We start from the raw sequence: 13823 nt of genomic DNA on the forward strand, positions 1-13823 counted from the left end.
AGAGAGGCTTTAGGAGGCCACCACAGCCCAGTGACCATGACATCAGGGACAGAGACAGCGCTTGGCGTTTCCCTTTCCTCCCAAAGCACTTCAGAGCCGTTACTATCATTCCCCTTGGAAGAATGAGGAAACTGAGGCACAGAAGGAGAAGGCACTTGGCCACCAAGACCCATCATGTGGAGACAGAGAAGACTTTAAGGTGCTGCTGCTGGGATGCCCCGCTTGGGACATCCCACTGCCTCCCATTCCCTTCACTTGCCTGCCTGGCAGTAGCCACTTGCCAAGTCCCACTGGTGTTGTATGGGGAGGAAGGACAACTCATGATGCAGTAAATGTTGGCAGAGCCAGCCATACGATGCTATTTCCTATCCCCGTGGAGCAGAGAAGCCATAAGTCAGCAGGAATGGTCTCTGCATTGTCCCCACACGCAAATGCCAGGAAGATTTATGGCAGCAGCACAAGCACTGACGCTAGGGTCCGGCAGCCCAGCATCCCCTCCCGCTGCCAGCACTGTCTGTGCTGATGGTGAAGCATCTCCTCTGGTGCTCCAGGGCATTCGTGTCCCCACCTTTCCAACTGGACCACAGCGGATGCTCCCAATGGCCCGGCTGTCCGGGCACATGGGACCTCGCCACAAGGCAACCCTTCCTGCTCCAGGTCCTGTGGGAAGACCCTGCCCTCCCTCCTCTTGTCACAGCCCCTCTTTGGGCACTGGTGCAGCTATCACACATGTAGGTGATGTCACACATAGACTGGTGGCATCGCTTGCCCAGGAGGTATGCGGCTTATCCGCCTGGTGCTTTGAGGGATTGGACAGCAGGACAGAGCCCAACCCAAACCAGCACTGGGAAGAGCTGCAAAGTCACTTGAGCTTTGTCCATTTCGAGGGCAAAATGCCTGCCTGAGGACAAGACTTTGCCACTTGGATCATGACAGCAGCTGCCTCTTCAAATCCATCTCTAGATTTCAGTGCCCCAACAATATTTCCAGAATCTAGGAGTTTCTTCCCATGCCCAGGAAGAGATGGATCTCACCCCCATCTGCTCTGCAAGCCCCTGCCTGCCTGCCAAACCGCTTCCCAACCCTGCCTTGCCCTTGGGCAGGTCTCCTCCAAGTTTGGCCTTTTGGCACTCCTGCAGTGCCAGTGTTTGCTCACAACATGTGTTGGATTTGCTTTTGATCAGCAAAAAAACCTACCTCTTCCTTATCTCCCCCCCGTCGTGAGCTCACACTACCTCAGGAGAAGCAGAAAGTTAAATTCATGGACAAGGCGATGAAGAGCCAGATGCCTCCTGCTACATATAACCACAGCAAAGTGGCGGGCACTTGACGCATCCCCTGTGACATAAACAGTCCCACTGGCTACCGATACGGCTCCTGTCTGCTCTCAATTAGCTCTCTCTTTCCCAAAATCAAGCAACTCATGCTCTGCTTGGGGCAGACTAACCTCAGTTTCTACCCACTTCAGGTGGAACAAGCCTGGCCAAGACTGCTCAGAAGCCCTGAAGGAGCCCAGCTGATGCTGCTGGCCTCTCCCACTGGTGCCAGGGAAGCATCTCGGCATTCCTCCCCTTGAGGATGGAGGCAGAGGTCCTGCTGTGCCTCCTGTGAACACACAGCAATGCTACAGGGGCTTTCTGCAAACACGCAAACCCCTCAGCTGCCACACACCACCCATCTCCCCAGGCCAACAAGCTGCAGCCTCTGTTTTCGCTACCCACAGCTCATGCATCCAGGCAGGAAAGATCCCCCTGGGTTGTATCTGAACTTTTCCAGGCACCATCATGGTCCTCTGGAGATGTTTGATGGGGATTTTTGCTGCCAGCCCACTTAGAGACCTCCATCACTTAGCGGACAAAGAGCTGCTACATCATTCGCTGCCCCTGGCCAGAGTGCAGCGCTGGGATCTCTGCTTGCCCCCAGGATGGGAGAAGCTTGCATGGGGCTGGTGAGCAGCCAGCCCTGGAGGGATGTGACAGCCAACGGGGGCTGGTTGTACATACTGATGGCAGCACGCTCCTGCTGGCCTGGCCCACCTCCCACCAGCACCATGTCAGCCTCCGGGACCATGGGTAGCAGCAGGAGGAGCAGTTCCAGCTCATGCCCATAAAGGAATGGATGGAGCAACCTCCAGACTGCTCCCTGTGAAGGGACAGATTGACTCAAGTGCCTGCAGACGGTGCCATCCTGCTGGAACGCAGTGCTGAGCGGTGATTCTCAGTATTGACCATGGTCTTCACACAGGCAAAACTCCTTGTTGCAGCCCAAAGTCAAGGGGAGCAAGCAGCAACAAAGATGAAGAGAGGGGATTGGATGTGCAAAGGTGGCCACAGACAGCAATGGAAGTGGCTGCAGGATGCAAAGCAGCATCGAAACAGTGGAAATTAAGAGAGGCAGAGCAAGGACATAGGATGTGAAAGAAGCAGTTAAGCCTCCAGAGAGGAAATGCATGGCAGGGCATGGACCAAGGGTGGATACCTGTACAGGGAGATGGACCCACCTGATCCACCTGGTGGCCTTCTCCCACCTCTTCCCACATGAGCAGAGCACTCACTGTAAGCTCTGCCACAGCCAGGCAATGCAAGGGAACAGATCTGCTGAAAAAAGGTCCCAGACCTGGAAGGAGGCCTGAGACACAGTTCCTTGGGGGAAGGACCACATCTTTTGCACCCTCTGCATCTGTCCAGCACCCAGCTGAAGAGCTGCGAGGACAGCAGTGCCCTGTAAACAGCCTGTCCACAGCACCCTGCAGTCTTACCAGGGCTTTATAGGCATTTCAGCCAAGACATGCCTCCAGATTTGTTAAAGCACTTACGATATGAGTGATGGCAGAAGGATGTTGGCTACACCACATTGGCTGCCCTTCCTGCATCCTTTTTAGTGTTGCTCCTTTTAATAACTCCATTTAATATTACATGCCTCTATCAAGAGTCCTCTTAGACCAGCAGCCTCCGAGTTGCTTGGAAACTGTTTGCTGCAGCCACCAAAAGCCGCTGTCGGGAAGGCTCAATGCCAGCCCACTTCCCGGGGCTGCCAGCGCTGGAACCCTGTGGAACAGCCCTGCTCCTTTTCCTTGGCATGTGCTGGGAGCCAGAGGAACTGGAGGTGAGATGGGAGCAGCTCCGACACATGTGAAAGGCTCATGGACCGTGGGGCTTATCGGAGGAATTGGAGGTCTCACGGCTGCGTTTCAAAACGTTCCCAGCCTGAGGGGTAAGGGCGAGTTTCCAGCCCAGTGCACATGGAACGTGGGCTCAGCCTCACAGGGCTCGTTTGGCCGAATCTGGACATTGAATTCAAACATTAAGAAGTGAGAGCGAAGGGTTTGCTTTATGTCTCGGTACAGCCTTAATGGTGAAGTCATTTACCGACACCTCTGTAATACTCTGTGAATAATTAGGTATCTCCTCCAATTTACGGCTTACCATAAAACGCTGCCACAGTTTTGGAGACAGGACTTTTTTTTTCATACTGTAGCAATGACAGAAAGCATGTTTTATTGCAGGAATGGCAGCTTAAGTATATTTATCCATTGGCCAGGATTCTGTGATATACTTCCCTCTCTAATGGCTCTACAAACATATATACATCCCAGATTTATACCCAAATTTTCCATACTTTGCTTTTTAATTTACATAATATGTGAAAATTTCTATATAAGATGGAGAAGAGCATCGAGCCATTCCTGCCAACCCAGATGCCTGAATTCAGCGCTCCTCCGTCTCGCACCACTCCTGTTTCCCTGCACTGACAGTGCTCCGGGGATCCCACAAACACCTTTGGGATCCCACCTCTTAGCTCGGCGCTGACAGGGAGGAGGAAGGCTGAGGGGGAGATGGGTGAGGACCTCGGGGCCCGCTCAGCATGGGAATCCCCAAGAGAAGAAACATGAGAGGAGCAGGTTCTGCCAACGCTGGTGAAATGCATCTTCAACACCATCCCACCTGACACCTTCCTCCATTGTCCTGGTGAGGCACTGCCTTTTTGTTTTCCCTTTAAATATTGTGGAATTACAAGTCTGATTGATATGAATATGTAATAATGCTGCTTTATTAATAGCAGCTGCATTATCAGTTCGCTCCCTGCTATTGGCAGGAGATCTGGGACAATATGTGGTTTGAAAACTAAAGAGAAACGCAACCCACAAAGGCAGCAGGAGTGAGATAATTCCATTCCCTTTCCCGGTAGCAGGCCAAGCCAACACAAACATAATGGTCACTGATGCATCACCACTGCTCCTTCTGCCTGGCCACAGGAACAGGCATTGGGACAGCTCCACGGTGAGGATGGTTCCGAGCACATCATACAGCCATCTCCAAAAGGATTTGCAGCCAGTGCCCCCAGCATGGGCAGGGGACACCCCTTGAAGCTGGGGAGCACCACAGCCAGCTTTAACCTCTGCAAATTGAGGTTATTCAGTACAGAGATATCACACAAATCTCCTTGGCATGGGTAATAAACTCCCTTTGCAGTTTGCTTTCCTTACTCCCCCCATCACCACCCTGGAGGCTTAACTGAAAACAAGATTACAAAGGAGATTGTATTGGACATATTTCTCATGTGCTATTTTAGCTGTAAATTATGCCAGCTTCATAAAACCCCAACTGTTCTTCCCCGAGATCCCTGCATAGATTGGCTTGCTAAGATCAGGCGACCGGGTGCTCGCTGTGCACAGGCATTGTCTAGAAAAGCGCTTACGGGGTCCAAACAGTAGCAAGATGCTACAGTGCTATGAATAAATGTATATATATACACATACACACACATACATATGCACGTACACGTAGGCACGACAGCACTGAAGAACTTCCCATGCCTGTTGATTAGCTAAACAGTGACACACACACACAGAGCAATTCCAAGCCCCTATCCATTGGGCTTCAGCAATACGACCCTAGGGATCATTCGTGCTGCTTTAGTTGCCTGTGCCAATGCAGCCTAGGCTTTCCTCAGCCGTAGCTACTCCCAGGAGGAAGCAGAGCATCAGGCAGCACAGTCCCAAGCAAGGCTGGATGCAAGGTGTGGGACACGGGGCCACGCTCTGTCATGCCGCACGGAGCCAGCGTGAATGAGCACACATGGTGAGGTGAGCAGGGCTCGCTGCTGGGGCAGGGCAGGGAGCAGGGCTCTGCAGCACCAGCACAGAACGGACACAGCCTGAACTTTGCTATTGCAAACCTGGCCAGAGGTTTTGCAATTCCTCTCACGGGCATCACCGCACCTTGGCTGTGCTCCACAACCCTAGGGGACAGAGCAGCCAGGCTCCCAGCACACAGTGCTGCTTCAGGGGGAGTCTAGCAGCTCTGCCCAGGACTAAAAGGAGAACAGCTTGGTTCATGTACAGTTCCAGTGCCCGGCCCCTCTCCTACAGTGCTCCCCCTCCCACATTAAGGGCTGCCTCCACACCACACCGTGCTGCCTGTGCTCTGAATGCAGGCAGCTAGGCAACAGGGACCTTGAGCACAGTGCCACGGCTACGGCTGCTGCAAGCACCACCGAGGGACAAGAGCCACTCTGAGCCCTCCCTAAGGAGACAAAGCCATGAAGCCCCGCAGCCCACAGGAGCCCTCCTCCACCCGGTCCCCGTTACCTGAAGGGAGGTGGCTCGAGAGCAGCAGCACACTTTGCCTTCCGCCGAGCAGACCTGGCAGCGAGCCGTCTCCCCGGCCACATTCCCACAGCTCCACCTGCTCGGAGCTGAGCCAGGTCCCACCGCGCTTCCCGCATGCGTCAGCTCGCAGTCGGCACCCCGGCTCCGAGACCGGTACAATAGAGAACCCTCCCTGGCGGGACAGGTCCTGCCCATCTCATCCATCCATCCTCCTCTCCAGCCAGACTCCCTGGGAAATGCTACAGCAGCCTTCATCTTGCGCATGTACCCCAAGCCTCCCATGTGAAGCATCCCCGTAGGGTCAGTGACCTTCGAGGAGAGCACGCAATTTGTGGGCAGACATCTGCACATCCTCTCCTAAGGAAGGATGCTGCAAACAGAGGCAATGCAAGTTGGTGGAGATGTTTGCATTGCAACATCACCTATCAGGAAGAAAGGGGTGGAAGCTCAAGAGTGGTCAAGGCAGCATAACAATGCTGGATTGATGTGAAAGGGTTCATACCCAAAGATGCTGGTGTGCCTCTCCTTGCTCTCCAATGGGGAGCTGAACTTCACTCACATGGACACACACGCCTGTCCCCACCTGCAACAAGCCATCTCTGCAAGTTACACTGTGCCTTTCACCACCGGCACCTGGCACGTGGCTTGTCTGCATGTGTACATATATCTATCAATACAAACCCAGGCTTCCTGGCCAATCAATAATGCTATTTAAAAGATAAATCTCACTATTGACCAGCTGCTAAGGCCAGCTCCTGGGTAATTTAAAAGAGCTCAGAAGTGTTCCCAGTGTCACTGGCCATCAGTCCTGCATGCTCAGGCTGTGCAGGCAGGGACGGATTGGGCCGGGGATGGATTGGGCCATCTCTCTCCAGGTTCCAAGAGGGCGGATCTGTGCAGGGACCTGTATTCCAAGGGGGCTGTTTACTCCACCTCTGTGGCCTGAGACCAGAGCCTTGGGTCTCTTTAAACCCAGCAGGGACCACAAATTCTGGCTAGGCTGAGACACACTGATTGTTGACTGCTGAGGATACGCGCACCCCTGGGGAAGAAAAGGCCCATCTGTGAATGTGTGCAAGCACTTGCTGTGCCATGCACAAATCAAAACTGGACATTGTGTTCCCTGAGTTCAGCTGGGGCTGTGAAGGATTTAAGGCTCTCTCTCACCCAAAACACCCAGCCTTTGTGTTGTGATCATCACTGCCAGTGGCTCGAAGGGGCTTGTTGGCTGCCATGCCCTCCAAGGCAGCTCCTGGCCACCCTGTCTCTGATCTGGCTGCAGAAGTCATCTCTGCTGTGGTGCATGTAGGATCTCCCCCAACAAACCTCCAGCCCTCCATTGACAGGAAAGGACAAGTCCCACCAGAACAGGTCAGAGCAGGGGATGGGCAGAGCTTACCCAGCCTCAAGGGGAAGATTGTGAAGGAGCCATCCCTCTTCTCTCTATAGAGGAGAGCCATGTCTTACAAGCATTTGAGGAAGAACAGAAGGGAAAGCATTGCTGAACCCTAAGGACAGTGCTGCCACGCCAACAGACTGTCACTGCACTGCCCTGAGATAATATTCAGCCAGATTAGAGATTTCCAGCAAGCAAGCAGCAAGGATTTGAACAGACTCCCAGCAGGAGCCACAGAAGAAGAAAGACTGGTTTAGGTACGCTGGATCAAATGGAAAAAGATGTGTCCTTCAACAACACAGTGGGACCTTCCAGCCTGCACTGCCCAAGGCCACCACTTCCCCAAGCTGCATGACTTAAAGATGGATGATGCCACATTTCCTTCCACGTTCCCAAGCATTTCTCCCTGGCTGTTGTGGATCCATGTCTCTATCCCCTAATTTCAAAGTCAGAGCAACCCAACAGCACTGGCACTGCGGATAGGTGCTGATGGGAAGGAGCATTTCCAAGCAAGCCCTGCTCTACTAGGGAGCAAAAGGCCCCATTACATCAGCTCATCTCCCTCCTCCCATTGCAGGCTCTAAGACATCACCTAGCAATGCCACGGCTGAGCCCAGAGAGGGGAAGGTGGCATCAAAAAGCATCTCAGCCCTGCGAGATTTGGGCTGCTTTCTGCTCCAAGGCAAGTGAGATGGGAGCAACCCAGTGATGGCGGGGGGCTCATTTGGTGGAAGATCCACAGATGATGTGAGCCTCATTCCAACCAGGCTGGAGGATCCTCAAGGCAGCCACCGACTTGATCGTTATATAAATACTTTTTTCACTACAAAAGCCGTGGGCTGGAGCTGCCCTGGCAAATGACACTGAACTCATGGTATGAGTCAGGAGAGAGGCTTGCTGCTGATTTCAGCAGCAGGGGGGAAGGACCGGTGCTAAGGCAGAGCTGAGGACTTGGGGCTTTGTCTTTCAGTGCCAGGGTGCAGCCACCAAGCAAGCCATGAAAGCATCTTCCAGGTATCATGGGGCTGCAATTGGAGGCACAGTCCAGCTTCGCAGGCCATGTCCCAGAGCCCTGCTTCCCACTCATCCCTGGAGCTCAGGTCAGCTCCCACAAGCTCAAGTGGTGAAGAAAAACATGCAGGCAGCTGGTGCAAACAGCACCTTATCTCCCGAGTGCTTCCCGCTCACTAAGGGACTTCTCCTGTGCTAGACTGGGCTTTATGCTTTTAGGCTTCAGTTCAAAGCTCAAACTAGCTTACTGCAAGACACAAATGAGTTCCAGAGCTTGCTACAAGCACGCCGCTATTCACAGCAAGCATCAGGCCGCCCTCCCGCCTCAAGAAGCTTGAGACCAACAGGTCCTTGTCCACACCAGTGCCGACACTGGGTCTTCGAGGCAGTGCTGCAGCACAGCGGTGGCTGTTGCCATGCCAAACAAGCGGGCAGTTGGCACACTGAGGTGCCAAACTGGGACAGCAGCCACGCTACCGGAGATGGACCCATGTTGGGGCTGCTGTCCCCTACGGGCTCCTGCAGGAGCATTGCACAGCCCGAGTAGCTCAGCTGCTCTCAGCTGATGCCCTCACCAAGCACCAGGCCCTCCTTGATGCTTGCAGCTCCCCGAGCCCGCTCCACACCACAGCCCTGCACCAACAAAAGATGGGGTTTTTTGGTTGCTCCGGTGAGGTATGAACTCCCTGCTGCAGGATGACATGGGTACCAGCAGCTCACGCAGGGGCATGGATGAGTATGGAGGATGTATGCAGGACACAGGGAAGCACCCTGCCCAGGTCTCTGCCCAGAACAGAGGCAATGCCAGCCCTGTCCTGCCCTGAGCACCTCCATCCAGAGATGGGCACAGGCTCGGCCTCCCTTGGGCCTGACACAGAACCGCTCTTGCCCTCAAGGCAGTCTCATGCCAGGCGAGCCTCTCACACACAACCCAGCCTGCCCTGGTGCAAACCAGCTTTTCTCTCCTTCACCCTTCCCTTGTAGACAGGGGGAAACTGAGGCACAGGAAGGTGGAAGGCGGCACACTGATTGTCATGACAGAAGAGAAAGATGTGAATGATTTCAAATAGCTTTTCCCCCAAAGCAAGCCACATCTCTCTACCAGTCCTATTGCTGACAAGGAGCAAAACTCATCCCATCCAATTACTTTGGAACAAAGAAATGAGGAAAAAACCCAAACAAGCCCCAGGGCAGGAGCCAAGTGTGTTTGTTCTTTCAGCTCAATCAGCCACGATCCATGATGGCAACTGCCACAAACCCGGGCTAACAGAGAATGTCACCACCAAGGAGCATGCCAAGGTGACCTGGGGGGCAGCGGCAGAACTCCCTGCCCTCTCTACACAGCCTTACCCTGCCCAGGGGCCCCGGGATGGGGAAAGCCATCTCAGGTGAGAACAGAGCTCAGCAGCACTGATGTGGTCCAGACCATGGGGACCCCTCGGACCAGATTCCTCCTCGGGCGCACCACGGTGCACACCTCCCGCAGAAACAGCGTCCAGGCTATGACAGGGCGATGGGGCAGCGGGATGGCCGGGAAAGGGGATACCCCATCACCACCCTGGCACCTGCACAAGGCCACACGCACATCTCCAGCTGTCCCTGCAGCCGGGGCTCTCCCAGGAGGACAAAGCAAAGCGCAGCGCCAGCACCTCCACACCGCCAGTGGCTTCCGTGCTCCCCGAGCTCGGGGAAGCTGGGCATCCCTCCCCACACACCATGGGAAACACAGAGCCGCGGGGAATCGGGATGTTAGCAAGCGCTGGGGAGAAGACGGCGGCCTCCTGCCTCCTCGCCATCACCCTGCTCCAGCGAGCACATCCCCGGCGGGGAACCAGCGAACTCCCGCAAACTGGCAGCACCCCCGACGTAGCGCTAGACCGACGGCTCTGCCCGCAGCCGCGCCCCGCAGCACCCCAGCACCCCCCGGCACCCGGCTCACCTGCTCTCCGCCGCCGCTCCCCGGTACCCCGCGGAGCCTCAGGCGGGCGGTGCGGCGGGCGGCGCGGCGCGGCGGGCGGGCAGGGCAGGGCACCCGCAGCCCCCCGCCGCCGCCGCGCCCATGGCCCGCCGCTGCTGCCGCCGCCGCCCTCAGCGCTCAGCCGGGGCCCGCCGCCGCTGCTGCCGCCGCCGCCATGCCGGCCCGGTGCTCCCCGTCCCCCCCCCAAGCCCCGGCCGGCCGGCGGCGGCGGGCGGCTGTGCGCGGCTCTGCGGGGCGAGGGCGGGCGGTGGCGGCGGCGCGGGGCGGGGCGCGGGGCGGGCGGAAGAGAGCGCAACCCCTCTTCAGGGGGCTATGGGGTGATGCCGGGGTCTGCCCGCCCCGCCCTGGGGGACCGGCGGGTGTCATCCCCCTTTCCCCTCCGGCCGCGCCGGGACGTTCACCTTCCGTGCGTGCCGGGGGACTGGGACTCCATCAGCGGCCACCCGAGGAGCCCTTCGCCCGCGGGGTGCGCTCCTGCCCGCCGCCGGCTCTATCCCCAGCCCAAGCATCTCTCCGATGCCTTCTGCTGGGTGTCCCCCGCCAGCCCCGCACCGCTGGAGGCAGCCCAGGCAGGCCTGCAGGCAAACACCGCAGACCTCCCCTCCGCTCTCTTTCCCCTTCCAAGTAGCCTGGGTGCCTTTCCCTCCGCTGCTGGGTGCGCAGCCGGCCTGCCCCGGCACCCGTCCGCAGCGGCGGAGGCTCCGGCCCCGAGCACCAGCCCCGCTCCGCCTGCCCTGCTCCTTCTGCAAGCCCCTCTGCCTGTGGCACTCCGTGGATACCGCTTGCCATGTTGTCATCCGCTCGCTGAACATCATGAGACCCTTCTGCAGTGCTCCATTAGGGTTTGTTTGTTTGCTGTTAATTACATTTAGACATCATGTATGATGTGCAAACATTAACACCTTACTCTTTATCCCCTTTTCCAAATGCACGGGGCTGTCTGCTCACCCATCCATAGGTGACTACATGGTAACCTCACTCCCTATCTGGGGGAAAAAAAATCAACAAAAGCTCTTAAGGAAACTACGTTATCAATGCTCAAAAGGAGGTTTGTGTGCATTTCTTAAGAAAAGATTGGGAAATGAGGGCTGGGAGGGAGGTTACCATGGATTTGGGGAATTCGAGTACACTATTAGCAGGCTAAAAGCCTCAAGAAAGAATGTTAACAGATTCCTCCTTTGAAAATCTGACTGACTTCCATTATACCTTTTTCCAAATCAGCCTGTTCTATTCTTTATCAGAGCTCCAAGCAACTCGTTTGCTCTGTACAGAACTTGGACTTGTCTGTGGCTTCCTGGCTATAAGCTTTTACAGCAATTGCAGCCACACTCTCTGCCTCCTATTTGTGTGACACCAGTGCTCATCTCGGCAGCAGGGTGCCCGGCCACCCTTGGTAGCTCAGTAGCTCCATGCTGCTTTTCCTCCAGAGCCCTTAGGGAGATCCTGCCTGAGCCTGGCAATCCCTTGCTCTCTGTTTCATCAGTATCTTCTAAAAACCTTTTTTGACATTTCAGTTTTTCTGAAAGAGTTCTTCAGATTTATCTGCCATAGGAAAGGGCACAGTATGTGATTTGCCAACATCGTCCATGGCAGGCATTAACGTAAAGAAATTCATTTTGGGTCTATGCAACGCCCTTATCTCAGAGCTTTTTGCAGCCAACAAGCCAGCGCAGCACACCTGCCTTCCTTCTCATGATGTTGCATAGTCTTTATTACACATTTATAGTCTCCATTACATGTTTTCATGCTGTCAGCATGTCCTCCTTTAAAACTTGTCTCATCCTAGACGTTTACATTTACCTCACCCAAATATATGTCCTCTCCTATTTGCCTTGTTTGAACACAACATGCACTTTCTGAAGGCTGGCTGCTGACATCTAATTGTCTCCTTTACATGGATATTTTAAACCCGTTGGCATTTTTGCCCTTTAGAGATACAGCTAGGAAAGGAACTTGTAAAAAATATTTCCAGGATGAAGACTGAGAAGAAGATGCAACAAAGCTCAGGATTTATTCCATAAAAACCAGTGTCCCTCTCTTTGCCTGTGCTTGGAGACATCTCTCACAGAACAGAAGCTGTTCACTGCAGCATATTTGGGATTCGTTTGTTTGCACCCACCTGCTTATATATACCTGTCACTTTTTCTTTCTCTCTGTTTGAAAGCTGGGATGGAGCCTGCTTAAAAGCAGGAGCAAAGTGCCTCAGAGCAGCAGTATCATCTCTGAGGATGTTCCTCTTTCAGCAGCTTCTTTGGCCAAGTTTCCTCATTTTTGCACAGCTATCTTTCCTGAAGCCTGTTCTGCAGTTGGTGTTAGGTCAGAATTGGGAAGCTGCGGGAAACTCTGACATGTGCAACTTGCTCCCTGGCCTGCGCACTGCTCAGGAGTGAAACACAAAGTTATTTCCCTTCCTTGGGTTCTGAATAGTTGCTCTGGGGGTATTCTCTGCCCTCCTCAAATGTTTTGAGGCTCATTGCCAGGTACGGTTAATTCAGAGATCCTCCTCTGGCACCTCCTAATCTCACAATGCGACTGCCATACACGTTATCCATTTCTTAGCCCGTACTTCCCATGATTGGTGTGAGATGTCCGGCAGGGCCAGTGCAGCATCTTGCACTGCATGTCCCCAGCTCCTTGCTGCAGGATGAGACGAAGATTGCTGGGTTTGCATGGCAACACCTGTTGTTCTTCCATGGTTCTGCTCAGTGCTGAATTAGCCTCTCATTGATGAGCTGCTTTATTGCTCTCCTCCCAGGGGCTCTCGCTATCTGCGATGACAAGATGAGGGGTTTCACCACTGAGTGCAACACTGGAGGAACCTCAGATGAGATTTTGCTGGGGCTTTTGGTGGTCAGAAAGAGCAACAGGATGGAGATGAGACCAAGACAACAAACATACAGCACAGAGCTCATGGAAAGCAAGAAGGGGGCTCTTGTTCTCCAATACCAGCAGGCACAGCTACCCTAATGGTGGAGGCGTGGGTAAAGGAAGATGACCCCAGCATGTGGCACAGGTATCATGGAGCCAGTGAGCACAGCCACTGATCAGACTGGTGATGGGGGTGGTACTGGTTGCTGTTGTGAGAACATCTGCCCTGGTACAACCCTCATTGCCCCAGGAGCAGCTTATGGGGGGATCAGATGAGGACGGAAGGTGGGGACCACAGCAAGTGGGGACAGATGAAAAAGGGATCTGTGCATACCTGGGTTTTCTCTCTTCTGCAAGAAAATCAGAGCAGCCCCCTCCTACTCTATCCCTCACTCCAAGCTGGAGTGAGTGGGAGAAATCATGACTACCTGATGGCTGTTTGGCAGTTGTCGTGAAACAAGCCTGACAGTTGTCAAGCCAGATCCTTGTCGCCTGGTTATAGCTGCACTGTCACGACATGGCAGGACTCTGGCACACGCCGCAGCCTCAGCCCTACCTGCACAAGGCTCCTGAGGCTCCAAACCAAGTGAGGAGCTTCTTCCCAGGCAGAAATGAGCTCAGTCCTCTCAGTGGGATTTGGGGGCCAGTAATCAACCCCAGCAGCATCAGGATCTGCAGCATCTGCTCCTGGCTCAGTGGGAATAGTCAGAACGTGTTGGGGTGATGCTTCAGTCCCTCCTGCTGGGTGCTGAGGGAAGGCTGTTGTGGAGTAAACATCCCATTAAGCCAAGAAAAAACTAAAATGAGCTTGCAGAGCCCGGTGGGGTGGGAAGCAAACAGTTCTATCAGTGCTTGAGAGCTGGCAGTTTATATAAGCAACAGGCTCACCAGCTGAGAGGGGGGCAGCAGCAAAACTAGAAGCAGAGAGAGACCATTGCCTTTTCCAAAGGGTTTCTCAC

The 13823-nt window shown here is 54.6% G+C and overlaps 1 protein-coding gene across 3 annotated transcripts in view; it reads right to left on the reverse strand.

Moving 5' to 3' along the window:
- FRMPD3 (FERM and PDZ domain containing 3) overlaps nucleotides 1-10028 on the reverse strand; it is a 56307-nt gene extending 46279 nt beyond the window's left edge. For 2 of the 3 annotated variants that reach the window (XM_030497782.1, XM_030497785.1), the window contains exon 1: nucleotides 9958-10026. The gene's annotated coding sequence lies outside the window, so the exon portion shown is untranslated. Of the gene's footprint in view, nucleotides 1-9957 lie in introns of all 3 variants that reach the window. The other variant, XM_030497783.1, reaches the window with a different exon arrangement.
- Between the last annotated feature and the right edge of the window lie 3795 nt (nucleotides 10029-13823).

This window comes from Strigops habroptila, chromosome 9 (assembly GCF_004027225.2).
Source record: "Strigops habroptila isolate Jane chromosome 9, bStrHab1.2.pri, whole genome shotgun sequence".
Lineage (NCBI taxonomy): Eukaryota > Metazoa > Chordata > Aves > Psittaciformes > Psittacidae > Strigops > Strigops habroptila.